The sequence below is a fragment of the Procambarus clarkii genome, chromosome 30, assembly GCF_040958095.1.
Source record: "Procambarus clarkii isolate CNS0578487 chromosome 30, FALCON_Pclarkii_2.0, whole genome shotgun sequence".
NCBI classification, from domain to species: Eukaryota; Metazoa; Arthropoda; class Malacostraca; order Decapoda; family Cambaridae; genus Procambarus; species Procambarus clarkii.
This window is the reverse complement of record NC_091179.1, coordinates 17,253,307-17,273,891: the sequence shown is the minus strand read 5'-3', so window position 1 is coordinate 17,273,891 and position 20,585 is coordinate 17,253,307. Positions and strand designations below refer to the sequence as shown.

The window sequence follows — 20,585 nt, the reverse complement described above, 5'->3', positions numbered from 1 at the left end:
GTGTATTAAAGGGTGTGCGTGTGTATGTATTACAGGATGTGTATATTACAAGTTATTTGTATTACAAAACGTTTGAAATACAGGATTTATGTATATTGCAGGATATGTATATTAAAGTGTGTTAATATTACAAGATATATGAATAATACAGGATGTATATGACAGAGTGTATATATATCAAATAAAGAAGTTCTGAAACTGTTTTGTCGAGTCATCCCCCGGAAGGACCCCAAACAAAGTCTCGCATTAGTTCCTTAAACTTTCACAAGAGGGCAGCTCTGCCCACTTCAGCATCGAGTTCTAATGAAAACTATCCATATATGCTGTTTCAAGCTGACAGTACGTACGACAAAAAAAACATTTTTCCAAATACAATTCAAGTAGCTAAAACAGAGGAACGCCCCCCAAGTTATCGACAATAATGAAGCAATTCGTCTTCTCAAAGAATACATCGTATTTTGATGTCAAAATCCCCCCAACGGAGAAAATATTATATACTATAAATCATGGCGACTCATTCAATGTTTGCTGTGGGTGCGTCACTTGGTCAGGTTAGGGTTGGGTATTGACCAAACCACACATTAGAAGGTGAAGGGACGACGACGACGACGTTTCGGTCCATCCTGGACCATTTGATCGACTTGAGAATGGTCCAGGACGAACCGAAACGTCATCGTCGTCCCTTCACCTTCTAGTGTGTATGGTTTGGTCAACATACTTTAGCCACGTTATTGTGACTCCTCGCCTGCTTAGGGTGGGGTGTTTAAATACACATTTTTCTGTTTGTTGCAGCAACACGAACAGAAGAGCTGAATGAAGATATCTAATTAATAATAATAATAATAATAATAATAATAATAATAATAATAATAATAAAAGTACCGGCAGGATGATTAACTGTAATCCTGCTTGTATATAATTCGTGAATCTCCCGTTGATGTAATATATAAGACATTTACCCCTGTGGATGCCCTACACGTTGACCCTGGGATAAAAATAATAAAGTTTCTCAATTAGCCTTGACGAGCATAACAGAAACCTTACCTCAAGAGGAAAGGTTATCGTCTCCTGTAATAACGGTGCCCAACGAGTTTGACTTTTCTTCATAGAACTATCGCAGAAGCCTTAAGTTACGCCGCTGAGCGATGAGGCTATCGTGCTGACCAAGTAACCTATTAGCCCCTATGATGAGGCTATCGTGCTGACCAAGTAACCTATTAGCCCCTATGATGAGGCTATCGTGCTGACCAAGTAACCTATTAGCCCCTATGATGAGGCTATCGTGCTGACCAAGTAACCTATTAGCCCCTATGATGAGGCTATCGTGCTGACCAAGTAACCTATTAGCCCCTATGATGAGGCTATCGTGCTGACCAAGTAACCTATTAGCCCCTATGATGAGGCTATCGTGCTGACCAAGTAACCTATTAGCCCCTATGATGAGGCTATCGTGCTGACCAAGTAACCTATTAGCCCCTATGATGAGGCTATCGTGCTGACCAAGTAACCTATTAGCCCCTATGATGAGGCTATCGTGCTGACCAAGTAACCTATTAGCCCCTATGATGAGGCTATCGTACTGACCAAGTAACCTATTAGCCCTAAGATGAGGCTATCGTACTGGCCAAGTAACCTATTAGCCCTAAGATGAAGCTATCGTGCTGACCAAGTAACCTATTAGCCCCTATGATGAGGCTATCGTACTGACCAAGTAACCTATTAGCCCTATGATGAGCTATCGTACTGACCAAGCAACCTATTAGCCCTATGATGAGCTATCGTACTGACCAAGTAACCTATTAGCCCCTATGATGAGGCTATCGTACTGACCAAGTAACCTATTAGCCCTATGATGAGCTATCGTACTGACCAAGTAACCTATTAGCCCTATGATGAGGCTATCGTACTGACCAAGCAACCTATTAGCCCTATGATGAGCTATCGTACTGACCAAGTAACCTATTAGCCCTATGATGAGGCTATCGTGCTGACCAAGTAACCTATTAGCCCTATGATGAGGCTATTGTACTGACCAAGTAACCTATTAGCCCTATGATGAGGCTATCGTACTGACCAAGCAACCTATTAGCCCTATGATGAGGCTATCGTGCTGACCAAGTAACCTATTAGCCCTATGATGAGGCTATTGTACTGACCAAGTAACCTATTAGCCCTATGATGAGCTATCGTACTGACCAAGCAAGGCATTAAATATCCACCGCTCTCCTCTACGCAAAGTAGCTGTTATTAAAGTCGCTAAGCCAGTATAGTCAACTGCTCCCCCATCCTGCGTACGGCAGCTCGTCTCTACACTTGATTCTATAGTCGCCTGTACAAGTCATTTTCACTAGAGAATTCAACAGCGAACACACAAGGTTTGTGTTTCCAGGTTCCTTCATCTGTCCCTACTCCGTAATTAGTCGTGCTCCAACCCCTTGGTAGTGCGTCGGTCTCGTTTCATGCAGGTCAGCGTTCAATCCCCGACCGTCCAAGTGGTTGGGCACCATTCATTCCCCCCGTCCCATCCCAAATCCTAATCCTGATCCCTTCCCAGTGCTATAAGAGTCGTAATGGCTTGGCGCTTTCCCCCTGCTAATTCCCTCCCTCCTTCATTTCATTATAAAAATCCATTAATAAATAAATTGCATCAACACTATCACTAACACATCACCCACAACCATCAATCACGTATTTGTTTGAAATTTATTTGAAATTTAGATAACTCACAGTATATATATTGGATACATATTCCATACCAACCCATCCTCGAAAACTGATAGTAGCTATTCCTACTAAAGCTGGGATGTATAAAAGTTCACTTTTGTACTATTGGAGTACTAAAAGGCATACCAAAAAAGTAGAAAAGTAGCCATAAGCCTAACCCAACCTGTTTTAGACCTCAATAAGCACTCATAGGCCTAGCATAAGCAAACTTAAGCCTAGCAAAAGTTAGGTTTTGGGTTTTGCCTTTTATTTCTCGGGTCCCCTACGACATTAATATTGCAATACGTGGATTGTTTCGGAAGCGCAAGGCGTCCTGGGTTCGATCCCGGGCGCCGGCGAGAAACAATGGGCAGAGTTTCTTTCACCCTATGCCCCTGTTACCTAGCAGTAAAATAGGTACCTGGGTGCTAGTCAGCTGTCACGGGCTGCTTCCTGGGGGTGGACGCCTGGTCGAGGACCGGGCCGCGGGGGACACTAAAAGCCCCGAAATCATCTCAAGATAACCTCAAGATAGTCCATATTGTATTACACTTCCGCCTATGGTAATTATAGGTACTACCATTTTAGTATGACAAGTTGTAATAGACATATCGAACTCGGAGCCAGCACCGAGGACCAGGCTACCAAACCAGCTCAGCATTTCGAGAAATGGTACCGGCAATTTATCCACCAACAAATGTACGTATGAATATGTATGTGCCGAATTATCTTCACGGGTTCCCGAGGCGCCACCTCGTTCCAAAGCGTGCTGTGTGGCCTCAAATAATGACAAAATGAAGGGATGTAATCAGATTCTCAGATTCCCAGCAGCCAGCCGTTCTGAGGTATACTGAGAATTATATCAAATATATATAAATGTAGTATTTTCCCTTGTAAATGGATGTAAATATCTTTATATTGTATTTTATTAAAAAAAAAGCTGTTAACGATAGCAGTCTCCAAAACTGATGGATGGAATCTATGCCTACCTGTATAAGGAATACAATGTTGACGCCTGTCAATCATGAATTGTCACTGACATTTATTTTCGGCGGCAAAAATCTGCAACCTGTGAATTTATTGAAAGGGAAATGCAAGATTTATAAAATACAACAGCTGGTATACAACCGGCAAAAGTTAGAAACAGCATTCTGGAACAAAATGAAATAAGGAGACATTCAGATCACTGTACACTACCAACATGAGGCCAGGTCTAGGATATGTTGTCCCAACATGGCACCCAAACCTCAAAAACTGCATAGGGAAACTTGAAAAAGGTACTGAGCTTAGCAACGAGGCTCGTCCCGGTAATGTGAAAGATGGGGGTATGAAGAAGGACTGAAAGAACTGGATTTAACGCCGCTAGGAGAGAGAGAGAGAGAGAGAGACAGAGAGAGAGAGAATGTTCACAAGTAATACTAACAGAACACGAGGGCATGGATGAGAACCACGAGTCATAGAGTTGTTATAAATATTTGTTTTAGCATAAGAGTTGTAGCAAAATGTAATGGACTACAGGTGCAGGTTCTAGAAACGAACGCCATTCATAATTTCAAAGCAAGATATAACAGAAAAATATAACAGGTGCTCCGGCATCAGTCTACCGTCGGCTGGAAAGGCGGGATCCAAGGACCAAAGTGCGATCCTGCGGTCTCTATCTCTCTCTCTCTCACACACACACACACACACACACACACACACACACACACACACACACACACACACACACACACACACACACACACATAGTGTATAACAAATCACTGGCAACAGGGGAACTGCCAGATACTTGGAAAGCAGCTAACGTAGTCCCGATATACAAGAAAGGGGATAGACAGGAGGCACTGAACTACAGGCCAGTGTCCCTAACCTGCATACCATGCAAGCTGATGGAGAAGATTGTGCGAAAAAAACTAGTGGAGCATCTGGAGCGAAGGAACTTTGTAACACAGCATCAACATGGGTTCAGGGATGGCAGGTCCTGCCTCACAGGGTTACTTGAATTCTACGACCAGGCAACAAAAATAAGGCAAGAAAGAGAAGGGTGGGCAGACTGCATATTTTTGGATTGTCAGAAAGCCTTTGATACAGTGCCACACAAGAGGCTAGTGCGAAAGTTGGAGATGCAGGCTGGAGTGAGAGGGAAGGTACTCCGGTGGATAGAGGAATACCTAAGCAACAGGAGACAACGAGTCTGTGTGAGGGGTGAAGTCTCAGATTGGCGAGACGTCACAAGTGGAGTCCCGCAGGGGTCAGTCCTCGGACCTATACTGTTTCTGGTATATGTAAATGATCTCCCAGAGGGTATAGATTCGTTCCTCTCAATGTTTGCCGACGATGCAAAAATTATGAGGAGGATTGAAACAGAGGATGATAGTAGGAGGCTACAAGATGACCTGGATAGACTGAGTGAATGGTCCAACAAATGGCTGTTGAAGTTCAACCCGAGTAAATGCAAAGTAATGAAACTAGGCAGTGGAAACAGGAGGCCAGGCACAGGATACAGAATAGGAGATGAAGTACTTAATGAAACAGACAGAGAGAAAGATCTAGGAGTTGATATCACACCAAACCTGTCTCCTGAAGCCCACATAAAGAGAATAACGTCTGCGGCATATGCGAGGCTGGCTAACATCAGAACGGCGTTCAGGAACCTGTGTAAGGAATCATTCAGAATCTTGTACACCACATATGTAAGACCAATCCTGGAGTATGCGGCCCCAGCATGGAGCCCGTACCTTGTCAAGCACAAGACGAAGCTGGAAAAAGTCCAAAGGTATGCTACTAGACTAGTCCCAGAACTAAGAGGCATGAGTTATGAGGAAAGGCTGCGGGAAATGCACCTCACGACACTGGAAGACAGAAGAGTAAGGGGGGACATGATCACAACCTACAAAATCCTCAGGGGAATCGACCGGGTAAACAAGGACGAACTTTTCAACACTGGTGGGACGCGAACAAGGGGACACAGGTGGAAGCTGAGTACCCAAATGAGCCACAGAGACGTTAGAAAGAACTTTTTCAGTGTCAGAGTAGTTAGCAAATGGAATGCATTAGGAAGTGATGTGGTGGAGGCTGACTCCATTCACAGTTTCAAATGTAGATATGATAGAGCCCAATAGGCTCAGGAATCTGTACACCAGTTGATTGACGGTTGAGAGGCGGGACCAAAGAGCCAGAGCTCAACCCCCGCAAGCACAATTAGGTGAGTACAATTAGGTGAGTACACACACACTCACTCACACACACACACACACACACGCACACATACACACACACTCTGCAAGAAATGGACACAAATTTATGCGAACGCACACAGTGAAGGATGAGGAAGTTAATCCAGGAAATAGAAACTCTCCTCGCACCAAATGCATTAGTTAATTGTGTAAGTCCTTACTAAGAGCGGCGCGGGGACACAGGTGACAGCACCACCACTCGTCTCTGCTTCACTTGTATTGTTTTCACAGTTTCCAGTTGAGAACAAAGTGGGTGGCGATTACTTAGGGTTGGGCGGTGATGAATGATAAGAACATTCAACAATAATGGAAACTACAGAAATGCCTATTAAGACATGAAACCAAGTTTCTGTTTATATCTACACAATCTCTTTCATATGTCTAACCTACGCTTGAAACAATCCGACGCACCCATAATCTATTATGTTACCAGGTGAGTTGTTTCATAAAGCAACCAACCCTAATAATTTTCATAAAGCCAAATTATTTTCCCTAATTTTTCATAAAGCAAAACTGAGGTAGGCTCAGGTGTCGTGGATTGGTGGTAGAAGCTATTTCAGGAGCGTTGGTGGTGCTGTTAGCATTTGTTAACAGCACGTCTGCTAGTGTGGCGGCTGAGATGGTGATGGTAGGAGTGTTGGGAGCTGGGGAGGGAGTTACCTCTGTTTGTGCCGCCCGGGTCATGAGTGGTTCTGGAGTCGGTGTTGAAATCGACCTCATGGTCGTCCTGGTGGTAGTCTCCGGAGTGGTAGTGAAGGCAGTGAGACTTGCTTCAGGGGCTATGAAGGGGGCCAGGCTATTGGCTATGTATAATGCGTTCAGTTCACTGACAAAACGGTGGTTGTCTGGTCCGGCAAGCCTCTCCGCTAGTCCAATAAGACCAGGGATAATGCCTGCACGTGATGCAGGGGGCTGTGAAGGAGCCTGTGGGGCCTTGGGTCCCCATTGTGAAGGCTGGGTCGCCTGGTGGAAGGAGCCACTTTTTGGTAATTCCGGAATGTCTACTGGTCGGTTGGTGGGAGCTGAGGTGGTGGGTGGAGCACCTGGGGGTCTGGTCGCGGAGGTAGAAGGGTTGTTTCTCTTGGCTTCAACCTGGGCCTTGATGCTATCCTGTATACAGCGGCAGCGGTAGGAAATTGCGGGGTGATTGCCATCACAGAGCAAGCAGCGATGGGTTGTTGCCTTACATATGGAGTAGTGATGGTCCAGTGTGTTCAGGCTGCACTTCTGGACAGGGTGCTGACACTTGTTAATGGGGTGGGAGAGCTCGTAGCACTTGAAGCACTGCTGGATCTCATGGTATTGTTCCTTTTTTACTTGGTGGGGTTGTATTTGTAACCCGAAGCAGTAGAAACCTTGTGCGGCAGCCTGGGTGGCCGCAGCTATGGTGGTGAAAGTAATCTTCATTGATGATTTGTCGGTGCTGCAGAACTCTAGCTTGAATACACCCCAGGTTCAGATTTTCGTCCTCCATATTGTCCATAATATTATGTTGCGGTCGGTCAGCGATCCACTGGTAAGAACACTGGTCCTGTTGGTAAGAACAGTTCTTCCGGCCAGGAACTGACGTGGGTAGTGAGGATGTAGGTGGTAAAGTATGGCACAGTTGGTCAAGAGTTTTTCTAGCTCTTCCTCACACGAAAAGAAGAGCATGAAATCATCACCTTCCTGACTAATGTCAGTGGGTGTGACGCCGGTAACGTCCTTCAGGACCTTAAGAATATTGCTACTCCCGAAAGCTTGACCGTCTAGGGGCGTAGCTCTAACCTCTAGACGTTTGGGTCTAAACAAGTCTGGCCAAACTCATGGACGCGAAGACAATACGAAACAGCAACGGATATATCTCCGCTTCAACAGTAAAAATAGTGTTGCCAACTGAAGGCTGGGAAAGGCGAGCGGGCTCCTCTGCCAGGAAACATAAGCCTTGTTTGTATACGAATCGAGGAAAACCCCGAGAGACTTTTTTTGGTTGATAAGACTCGCCTTCAGTCAGGACAGGATTTTCAGCCATATTGTCAAGTGGGGTCGTGTGATGTTCCTGCTAGCCAGGGCTTCTTCAGGGGGTATACATATATATATTATATATACCGAGAGGCAAAGAGAGGCGCTTCTTTATGTATATACACACGTATACATGCTAGTGCGTTAGCTATTGAGGTCATCCGCTCCGTTGGCTGATATCTTGAGGTTATCTTGAGATGATTTCGGGGCTTTTTTTTTTTTTAGTGTCCCCGCGGCCCGGTCCTCGACCAGGCCTCCACCCCCAGGAAGCAGCCCGTGACAGCTGACTAACACCCAGGTACCTATTTTACTGCTAGGTAACAGGGGCATAGGGTTACCTAGGCCAAAAGTCTCTCATCAAATCAAAAGGTCTTGTCTGACAGGGTGTGGAGACCTACAGGTTGATGAACGCTCACACGCCTCCATAGACAATACACTTGTAGACGTCCTCTGCAGGTCATGGTATGAGACCCTGCGCCAGGAGTGGCTTGGCGAATCGACTATCAGCTTTTCTGCAGAAGCAGAGTCCGTCCTCTCTCTCTCTCTCACCCTCGCTAACAGGTCTCCCCGAGCGTTATGGAATGTGACAACTCTACAAGTTATGGCTTTGGTGTTCATATGGTTATTGTCGGTGGTGGTGGTGGTGTTGGAGGGGGTGGTGGTGGTGGTGATGGTGGTGGTGGTGGTGGTGGTGGTGGTGGTGGTGATGGTGGTTGTTGTGGTAGTGTTGGTGATGGAGTAATTAAGGTAATGATGACGGTAAAGCTATTGGTGTAGTTTGGAGTTAAGGAAAGAGGGCGGTAGGGGGCAAGATCGCAGTAATGGTGTTGAATGACGTCAAAAGTAATTAACAATATTTTAACACTATCCTACTCTTGTGCAAGCGAGAGTCGCTTCCCAAACAAAAACAGATTCAGAACAGATTAACTTGACGCTTAAAATGATGACAGACATCAGGCAACCCGAAATAATGGAGCCAGTTTTAAAACAAAGCCCAAGTACCACTCATTACCACCCCTCCCACTGAGGGTTACATCACATAAACATCACAACATCAGCGGCATGCGCAATACTAGCAAAACTTACGGACGTCAGTTAGAAAGCTAAGCAGGGAGTTAAATGCGCAACTTTGTTACAACTTTCTACTCGTGTTGTATATTTGTTAGGACTATACCTGTCATACACAGTATACGCGACGCCAGGGGCCAGATTCACGAAAGCACTTACGCAAGAACTTACGAACGTGTACATCTGTCCTCAATCTTTGACGGCTTTGGTTACATTTTTTTAACAGTTTACAAGAATGAAAACTTCCCAATCAACTGTTGTTATTGTTATAAACAGCCTCCTGGTGCTTCGGAGCTCATTGACTGTTTAATAATTGTAAACACAGCCTCCAAAGATTGAGAAAAGATGTACAGGTTCGTAAGTGTTTACTTAACTGCTTCGTGAGTCTGGCCCCTTGAGCAGCAACACTAATACACCAACATAGATTAAGCGAAGAAACATTGTGTTAGAGCAGCTTATCACTGTGTTACAACATACTAGCAACAATCTTACAGGAGAAAAAGTGTGTTGAGAAGAATGTATATCTCCCTTAGCTCTCAGAAAGCTCTTGAGACTCTTCTTCACGAGAGACTCTTATGCAAACTGGAGACGGAGGCTGGGGCATCAAGAAGAGTGTTAAGGCGGTTGAAGGAGTGCCATTGAGGAAGGTGGTAAGGAACATAATGGACATAGATGAATATTAGCTCACACATGAGCCACGGCAATGTGTGAGAGTACCTCAGTGTTGGACTAGTCAGTAAGTGTACTTGGTTAGAAGGACTTGACGCTAACTAGATGCACATCTTTTGATGTCAATACGACAGGAAACACACATGGGAATTAAGCAATTGCATCGAACTAAACATAAATTCGGATGGTGGAGTTAGAAGTCAGTATTCACCTCTACAAGCACAGCTAGATGAATGTATCTAGGTAAGTGCGCGAGCGCACACACACACACACACACACACACACACACACACACTCCTGTTGTGTGTGTGTGTGTGTGTGTGTGTGTGTGTGTGTGTGTGTGTGTGTGTGTGTGTGTGTGTGTGTGTGTGTGTGTGTGTGTGTGTGCGCGCGCATACTCTATCAGGTATGATAGAGAAACAGGTCAGGAACCAACGGCAAGAAAAGCGGGGTCCAACAGCTACAACTCGATCCTGCAGGCACAAATAAATGAGTACAAATCGGTGAATACACTCACACACACACACTTCTAAATTATATTTAGTGTGCAAACACTTTAAAAAAAATGTAAGGTTGTTGACATGGCGAGTGAGAGAGTGGAGAGAGGGCGCACCTCACAACACAACCGCCCCAGCAGCGGGTCCCTGCCTCTCACACACACACACCCTCTACCCCCATCTCGCTCCAGACTCCTCAATACACTCAGGCCTTCGCGTGCTGAAGGCCTGAGTGTATATTATCGGGCCGGTTTCCCGATAGGCCGACGTGGAGAGGAGGGATCAGCCGGCAGCGCTGATCTTCGCTAGCGGTCTTCACTTCAAGAGCAGACGAGCACTGCGTTGTTGGTATATCTCCATGGTAGGTGTGGATATACACGCTCAGGGTGCTGGCTGTGGCACTGTGCCACACATGCTCAGGGTGCTGGCTGTGGCACTGTGCAACACATGCTCAGGGTGCTGGCTGTGGCACTGTGCCACACATGCTCAGGGTGCTGGCTGTGGCACTGTGCCACACATGCTCAGGGTGCTGGCTGTGGCACTGTGCAACACATGCTCAGGGTGCTGGCTGTGGCACTGTGCAACACATGCTCAGGGTGCTGGCTGTGGCACTGTGTAACACATGCTCAGGGTGCTGGCTGTGGCACTGTGCAACACATGCTCAGGGTGCTGGCTGTGGCACTGTGCCACACATGCTCAGGGTGCTAGCTGTGGCACTGTGCAGGACTCATCCTGCATGGAAACACCGAGGCGGCGATTTGTTATGAGAAAAACTCATAACGCAGGACGGGAATCGAACCAGCGTCCTGGTTACCTCAGACATGCGCCTTAACCAATGGACCACAATATGCTTAAAAGTTACACTTACACACACACACACACACACACACACACACACACACACACACACACACACACACACACACACACACACACACACACACACACACACACACACACACACACACAAAAGGTTCTCTCATAAATATATCCCATTTCTGTGATATGAGAAAATCCGCTAGGGCAATGAGGTGTTTGCGAACCTACGACCCTGGCACTACCAAGCCGTATACTCTCTACCACTAGACCAACGAGCGACTCGTTGAGGATCACAATCTCCGCTGACCTGTAGAGTCTCTAACCTCCCTAATACCAACCTCTCCTTCCCCCTCACTTGAGGACTGGGGACAAGAGGAATGGCTGGGGTCAGCAGCTCCTATATTACAGTATTAGACACAAGAGGCAACAATATATCACCAGCTTACATTGTTGCAGGCTTTATCGTCCTGCGTCCTCTGTCCTCCGCCGCCTAGCCGACGAAATACGAAATACGTCCGCCGCCTAGCGGACGAAATACGAAATACGTCTGCCGCCTCGCGGACGAAAAGCGCGGGAAATACGTCCCGCTACGAAGCGGGATGTATTTCCCGCGGTTTTCTAAGGTCACTTTAAGCGGGACATATTTACCGATTAGTCCCCGTCATGTGAGGAAGCTGGGAATGTCAAATGTCCCTTTGAAATGCTTTTTTTATGTGAATTATTTTGTATACTGCTTTTGCGTGCGCTGCTTTTTTGTGTATAAAAAACACAAAAACAAAAAAACACACACACAAAAAACACAAAAACACTTTTTTGTGTATTTTGTAGCTTTTCGTGAACTTTTTAGGAAAATGCTTTTATAGTGAACTGATTTTTGGTTTACTGATATTTTGTGTTTAATGCTTTTTTACCTCATTGTCGTCATGCACATTCACATTATTGGCTATCCAGCCAATCCATCAATTTTTCTTGTCTTGAATATCTCTCGCCCAGCAAAAGCAGCTCGTTCTATCGGTTTGCCACTCCGTACAAAATACAGCTGTTTGGCCTAACCAAAAACGTAATGCATACACTCAGCCTATATAAGCCGAGGCAGAGAAAACCTCCATATTACTGTCCTTTGTTTCTGACACGTCACGTATTTTTAACGGATTGGTGCTCCGTTATTTTTAACGGATTTTTAACGGATTTTAACGGATTTTAAACGGATTTTAACGGATTTTTAACGGATTGATTAGATGAGAAGACAGGTGGCCAAAAGAACCCCTAACCTGTCCAATCTTTATGCCAATCTGCTCTAATCTAACCTAACTTGCCCTAACCTAACCTAAATTGCCCTAACATAACTTGCCCTAATCTAACCTAACTTGCCCTAGCCTAACTTAGGCTGCCCTAACCTAACCCAGACTTTTTTCCAGATTTTCACAAAATCCTAGACTTTTTGGATTACATAAGACCATAAGAATAAAGGTAACTGCACAAGGCCTATTGGCCCATACGAGGCAGCTCCTATTTATAACCACCCAATCCCACTCATATCCCCCCTCCCCCCCCCCCCGTCCCATCCCAAATCCTTATCCTAACCCCTTCCAAGTCCTACACAGTCGCAATGGCTTGACGCTTTCCCCCTGATAATTCCCTTCCCTGCTCCTAAGTTAACACACACAGACTTTTTAATATGTCATTATAGTCATTATAGAGGTCATTATAGCAGGTCGCCTAGTATGTAGGTGAGTCATGGTGAGTAAGTTAATATAGGTGGGGTCATTATATGTGGGTTAGTATAGATTGGTTATTATAGGTGGGTCATTATAAGTTGGTGTTAAGCCAGTAATGGGCCGCACTGCACCACTGGGGATCGAACCCGGACCTGCAAAAAGCGAGGCAATCTCTATACCAACCACCAGCTGAATAAGAGAAATGGCAGAAACCAATAAAGAATAAACAACACGGATTTTTGACAATATAATCCTGTCTAACGAATGGGTCAAAACCCATAAATTGCGTGAAAACAAAAATAAAAATTCCTCCACCTAAGTACTATAATTGGCTTATATAAAAGCCCTTAAAAGTGTACCACTTGACAAGTTGTAAGAATACGCACGCACACACACACACACACACACACACATACGCGCACATACACACAGAGGAAGCAGCCCGTAGCAGCTGTCTAATTCCCAGGTACCTATTTACTACTAGGTGAACAGGGGGGGGAATCATGGTGAAAGAAAGCCGGGGATCGATCCCCGGACCCTAGGATTATGAATCCCAAGCGCTATCCACTCAGCCACCAGATGTGTGTGTCTGTGTTCTTACAGGGACAAGTTGGGCTCTCAGCCCAGCTTCTTAGATTAATGCAATAACTCAGTTCCCACGGAAGAATATTTCAATATAAAATGAGTTAGCTGGAACGACATCTTCACATACTGCTGCCAGCTCGGGCACTGAAAACACCTTTTTTCCGATATCTTTGACTAATTTTAAATCTATAGTTTCCATCTACGCCCTTTTGTTCTGACGTTCTTAACTTGTTCTGCTGTTCCTAGCTTGTTCTGACTTTTTAGCTTGTTCTATTGTTCTTAGCTTGTTCTGACTTTTTAGCTTGTTCTGTTGTTCCTAGCTTGTTCTGACGTTCCTAGCTTGTTCTGACGTTCCTAGCTTGTTCTGACGTTCCTAGCTTGTTCTGACGTTCCTAGCTTGTTCTGACGTTCCTAGCTTGTTCTGACGTTCCTAGCTTGTTCTGACGTTCCTAGCTTGTTCTGACGTTCCTAGCTTGTTCTGACGTTCTTAGCTTGTTCTGACGTTCTTAGCTTGTTCTGACGTTCCTAGCTTGTTCTGACGTTCTTAGCTTGTTCTGACGTTCCTAGCTTGTTCTGACGTTCCTAGCTTGTTCTGTTGTTCCTAGCTTGTTCTGTTGTTCCTAGCTTGTTCTGTTGTTCCTAGCTTGTTCTGTTGTTCCTAGCTTGTTCTGACGTTCCTAGCTTGTTCTGTTGTTCCTAGCTTGTTCTGTTGTTCCTAGCTTGTTCTGACGTTCCTAGCTTGTTCTGTTGTTCATAGCTTGTTCTGTTGTTCCTAGCTTGTTCTGTTGTTCCTAGCTTGTTCTGACGTTCCTAGCTTGTTCTGACGTTCCTAGCTTGTTCTGACGTTCCTAGCTTGTTCTGTTGTTCCTAGCTTGTTCTGTTGTTCCTAGCTTGTTCTGACGTTCCTAGCTTGTTCTGACGTTCCTAGCTTGTTCTGTTGTTCCTAGCTTGTTCTGTTGTTCCTAGCTTGTTCTGTTGTTCCTAGCTTGTTCTGACGTTCCTAGCTTGTTCTGACGTTCCTAGCTTGTTCTATTGTTCCTAACTTTAAAAAATCCTGCTTTCTGTACTTGTTCAGTTCCACCTAAACATGTTATACATGTTATTGTCATGTCCATTTGGCTCTCCTCTTCTCAAATGTATTGATGCACTCAAGTCTTTCCTCGTAGCTCAAGCCCTTCAGCTCAGGATCCAGATGTGCTGCACATCTGTGGATCATTTTAAAAGTTTTGATTTGTTCTCAGGCGAGTGTTCCATGCCGGGGCTGCATATTTTAAGAGCGGGTCTGAGAGAATATCTACAAAAAAGTCTGTAAGGTTCTTTGCTCCAAGTTTCTGAAGGATACACACAGACGCTGGCCAGAGTGTGTGTGTGTGTATGTGTGTGTGTGTGTGTGTGTGTGTGTGTGTGGCATATGCTGATGGCGATGTTATGCTAATGTGTGTTCTGGGCATAAGATTTATAGTTAGGTTTACCGGCAAGTGTTTCTGTGTGTGGTTTGTGGATGGAGGGGTGGCGGCGGGCGGGCAAGGGGCACACACTTTTTGACATGCACTTGTGTGTGACATGCACACACTTTTTTTTTGCGTGTGTGAGCGTGAGTAAGGTATGTGGGGGATGTGTGTGTGTTTGGGTGCTTGCTGGTGCGCTGTGGTGGTTAAGTGTTTGCGTGCGTGTGTGTGTGTGTGTGCGTTCTGGCGTGGGTGAAAGCTATATAGTGTCCAAGTCTCCGTCTGGCTGCTGGAATGCATGCAAATTACAAACATTAGCGTCGAGGATAATAGCATCTTAAACAGTATTTATACCCTATTTTAATCCAAGCCACACAGCCGCCGCCCCCACTACTTCACAGACACTACGTATATTTCACTCCCTAACTGGAATGCATTCCCTCCCCTCGTAGAGAGCCCCATTCCTGTGTTTTATATGAGCGAGAAATAATATAATCTCATCAAGCGGGAAGTGCTCACACACCCACCCAGGCAGCGCGGACCAGCTCATCCAGTAGGCTTCGCTGGAACCTTTCTGCCTCCAGCCGTTCCAGAGCCTCCAGCCGTTCCAGACCCTCCAGCCTCTCCCCAGCATGCCACAACGCAACAAAGTGTGAGTTAACAAAGCCGTCATCATTCAGGAAAGCTGTACAAGATCCGTAAATGGCTGCGTAAATCCTTGTGTGTGCGTGAGAGAGAGTTTTAGACGCAGGTCATCTTAAAGACAAAAAAAATGGGTCTTAAATTTGGGTGGGGTAGTTTCTGGGTGACGCTAGGAGTCACAGCCCAGGGTGCTGAGCCTCGGCACTGCTAGGAGTCGCAGCCTAGGGGTGCTGAGCCTTGGCACTGCTAGGAGTCACAGCCCAGAGCGGCTCAGCCTTGGCACTGCTAGGAGTCACAGCCCCGGGGTGCTCAGCCTTGGCACTGCTAGGAATCACAGCCCAGGGCGGCTCAGCCTTGGCACTGTGCCAACTTGAGTCAAGTCTCAAGTTGCGTCAACAGCGGCATACAAGACACGTGTCAACAACTAAGTTACACGGCCGGTTAGAAACGAGGTCAATTATTCGCTTGCTTCTCAAAACTTCTCTCGACTAGATGAACACTTAACAAACATGAAGAGAGACGTCGAGTCGGGCCAAATCACCATAAACCTATTGAGCTCACAAACGACCAAACTGCCCTAGTTTCAGGGGTGTATACGGGAGAGGTGAAACAACCTCTCCTCCTACAAAGAACGTCGCTTTTCGCACGTATGCGTTACTTAAGGTCAGAAATTGACGTACTAGAAAAAAAATGGAAGCGGCTGGCGAAAGTGACGTACTGTCCCATTTTCTGATTTGGGTCCTCTGGTAGGTTCGGAATCAGGGCACTTTACATTCACCGTTTTCTTGACCTTAGGGAACCTTACAAGGACGGACTGGGTGAAGAGGTCAGAGCCTCCAGGTACCTCATGCCAACGGGTCTGAATGGTCTAATAACTGGGCATTTGGTGATGTAGTGTGGGAGATCATGCCGCAGTTCCTGCTCACAGAGTTTGCACCTGGAGTGCTCAGGATTGGGAGATCCGTCACCCGTAGCCACCTGTCGCAGGTAACGGTAGCCACCTGCCACAGGTAACGGTAGCCACCTGCCACAGGTAACGGTAGCCACCTGTCGCAGGTAACGGTAGCCACCTGCCACAGGTAACGGTAGCCACCTGCCACAGGTAACGGTAGCCACCTGCCGCAAGTAACGGTAGCCACCTGCCACAGGCAACGGTAGCCACCTGCCGCAGGTAACAGTTGCCACCTGCCACAGGTAACGGTAACCGAACCTGATCCTGGCAACCACTGTGTCGCACAGTCTGACGGACGTCTGGTGCTGCCCATATACATGTGTTCACATTCGAAACCTATCATAGATTTTATCCGTTTGTTTGTAGCCTGTGTGTTCCGTGTGTGTTCCGTACGTGTTCCGTACGTGTTGTGCTTTGTTGCCCCCGTCGTTAGAGCTAGTCAGTGGGGAGGCTCGACCACAGATGAGTGTTGTAATATCCAGCTTTTTTTGTATTGATTTAGAGTTTAAAACAGGCTTATGATCTAACAGCTCCCTAATTGTTCCGACATCATGGATTACCTTTGAAGGTTTGATAATTATGAGGAGAAAGTGCTAAGCCAGTGTGAGTATATACATCACTTGATTCCTTTTTGAAGTAGAGAGGATGATACTAGAGGCCAGTATATCCCCCCCCCCGTAGGGAGGTTTCTGATGGGAGGGGGGGATGCCGAGCAGGATGGGGGAGGGGGAGGAGGGATAGGGGAAGGGGGGGGGGAAGGAGAAGGGTTTCTACATCTGAGAGAGATCCCGAGTATTGAATATGTTCGGTTTTGCCAGAGTTCATATTTAGGGGTTTAAAGATGCTATCCTGTTCACCAGGTGTAGTGTATTCACCTAGTTGTGCTTGCGGAGGTTGACCTCTGGCTCTTTCGATCCGCCTCTCAACTGTCAATCAATCAACTGATTGTTTTTCACACACAAAAACACACACACACAGGAAGCAGCCCGTAGCAGCTGTCTAACTCCCAGATACCTATTTACTGCTAGGTGAGCACGGACATCAGTGTGAAAGAAACTCTACCCATTTGTTTCCTCCATCGCCGGGAATCGATCCCCGCTCACTAGGATTATGAGTCCCGAGCGCTGTCCGCTCAGCCATCAGGCCCCTCTTGCTATCCTGTTCACGAGGCTGGGGTGTTATGCTATCACCTATCGTCTCGATAAAGGTGATTATATATCTTATTTGGAGAGAGAGAGAGAGAGAGAGAGAGAGAGAGAGAGAGAGAGAGAGAGAGAGAGAGAGAGAGAGAGAGAGAGAGAGAGAGAGAGAGAGAGAGAAAGAGAGAGAGAGAGAGAGAGAGAGAGAGAGAGAGAGAGAGAGAGAGAGAGAGAGAGAGAGAGAGAGAGAGAGAGAGAGAGAGAGAGAGAGAAAGGGTGGGGGGGGAGAGAGAGAGAGAGAGAGAGAGAGAGAGAGAGAGAGAGAGAGAGAGAGAGAGAGAGAGAGAGAGAGAGAGAGAGAGAGAGAGAGAGAGAGAGAGAAAGGGTGGGGGGGAGAGAGAGAGAGAGAGAGAGAGAGAGAGAGAGAGAGAGAGAGAGAGAGAGAGAGAGAGAGAGAGAGAGAGAGAGAGAGAGAGAGAGAGAGAGAGAGAGAGGTACAGACAAGTCTGTCCCCGGTCCAGCAGTCAGGAAATATGACGTACAGAAATAACGACGGTGTATTGAGAGTAACAGTTATGACGGCAGAGTTGAGGGAATCTTTTGTGCCTCAATGCTGCCATTACTGCATTGAGGGACAGCTGTTGTGTGGCTCCGCCAGCGAGGTACCACACGCAGGGTACCACTCCACCAGGTACCACTCGTACCATACGAGCAGGGAACCGCCAGCGAGGTACAACGTACAAAGACACCAACACAAGGACTGACCTGTATGTACTCCACCGATGCTGTGGTCGCCTTAAAGGCCGTTCTGTACACTGAAAAACATTAAGAAACAAATGAGATTCAAAGACCCAGCAACACCGTTATTTACAACCACTCTCTTTGAATCTATTACATCCCGAAATTCTATAATCGTAAACTATATTCTATAATTATCTTATAAATTCTGCATCGTGGAGAGAATGGTCAGGGTAGTAATTTTAAGATCTCTCTCTTTGCTTACTGTAGGTAATGCATGCACATGACTGTAAAGCTGCCGCCCAGTTGGGTGGGTGTGGAGCATATGACTGTAAAGCTGCCGCCCAGTTGGGTGGGTGTGGAGCACATGACTGTAAAGCTGCCGCCCAGTTGGGTGGGTGTGGAGCATATGACTGTAAAGCTGCCGCCCAGTTGGGTGGGTGTGGAGCATATGACTGTAAAGCTGCCGCCCAGTTGGGTGGGTGTGGAGCACATGACTGTAAAGCTGCCGCCCAGTTGGGTGGGTGTGGAGCAAGACTAGTAACTGTGCGACTCACCATAGATGTAAAGTGCCTTGTATAGTGACTGTTGTGAATCTCTTGTTGGATCACTTGTGATACAGAGGATTATCGATGTGTATATGTATTTGTGTAAGTGATTGTATATATATATATATATATATATATATATATATATATATATATATATATATATATATATATATATATATATATATATATATATACATTAGTATATTTTGGTAGCAGTCTTTCCTGTAGACATATATTATTAAATATGACCGAAAAAGTAAGATTAATAATTCTAACACGAATTTTCTCGATCTTTCTTATGTTTCTTTTCACTGATGATGGTAATTGAAAAATCAATTCTCCAAAATTAATTTTTATATCTAGTCTTTATATATATATATATGTCGTACCTAGTAGCCAGAACGCACTTCTCAGCCTACTATGCAAGGCCCGATTTGCCTAATAAGCCAAGTTTTCCTGAATAATTATATTTTCTCAATTTTTTTTCTTATGAAATGATAAAGCTACCTATTTCATTATGTATGAGGTCAATTTTTTTTTATTGGAGTTAAAATTAACGTACACATATGACCGAACCTAACCAACCCTACCTAACCTAACCTAACCTATCTTTATAGGTTAGGTTAGGTTAGGTGGCAGAAAAAGTTAGGTTAGGTTAGGTTAGGTAGGTTAGGTAGTCGAAAAACAATTAATTCATGAAAACTTGGCTTATTAGGCAAATTGGGCCTTGCGTAGTAGGCTGAGAAGTGCGTTCTGGCTACTAGGTACGACATATATATATATATATATATATATATATATATATATATATATATATATATATATATATATATATATATATATGTATATATATATATATATATGTATATATATATATATATATATATGTCGTACCTAGTAGCCAGAACTCACTTCTCAGCCTACTATTCACGGCCCGATTTGCCTAATAAGCCAAGTTTTCCTGAATTAATATATTTACTATAATTTTTTTCTAATGAAATGATAAAGCAACCCTTTTCTCTATGTATGAGGTCAATTTTTTTTATTGGAGTTAAAATTAACGAAGATATATGACCGAACCTAACCAACCCTACCTAACCTAACCTAACCTATATTTATAGGTAAGGTTAGGTTAGGTAGCCAAAAAAAGCTAGGTTAGGCTAGGTTAGGTAGGTTAGGTAGACGAAAAAACATTAATTCATGAAAACTTGGCTTATTAGGCAAATCGGGCCTTGAATAGTAGGCTGAGAAGTGCGTTCTGGCTATTAGGTACGACATATATATATATATATATATATATATATATATATATATATATATATATATATATATATATATATATATATATATATGCATACATTAAAAATTGTGTAACTCGCTTCAAAAGATTGTCACTTGCTTAGCTAAATGAACTATGGGGGCTCATTTAGGCTATGGAACTATAATGGTACCTGACCCCATTATGTGCCTCTGTAACTCTTTCCGCCACCGCCCACGGGATGGGGTATGGGGTGCATAATAAAGAAAGAACTCTAAAAATCTCTCTCTCCCTCCCATTCTTTGTCTCTGAATATACAATAAATGCTTCCAACAGACAACGTTATTTTTAATATAGTTGCTTTAATTCAACGTTGTAAACGATTTTGGTTTTTTTTTGTGATGAACAGCTGAAAAACTCCATGGGAACCAAATTTCAATTTTAGATTTCAGAGGAATCGCAGGTTTCACAATAGGAGCCAATCCTACTGAAGGGAGGGCATTGGGGGTCGACCTCGACCCCAACTATGGAAAACTGTGTGAGCGAAACCGCAAACATCTG

The 20,585-nt window shown here is 45.0% G+C and overlaps 1 long non-coding RNA gene across 1 annotated transcript in view; it reads right to left on the bottom strand.

The window, feature by feature from the left end:
• The window catches only part of LOC138370084 (uncharacterized), a 119,074-nt gene that overhangs the window by 56,129 nt on the left and 42,360 nt on the right, over positions 1-20,585 (bottom strand). The window contains exon 2 of the long non-coding RNA XR_011230032.1: positions 18,243-18,292. This is a non-coding gene — a long non-coding RNA (uncharacterized lncRNA). The remainder of the gene's footprint in view (positions 1-18,242; positions 18,293-20,585) is intronic.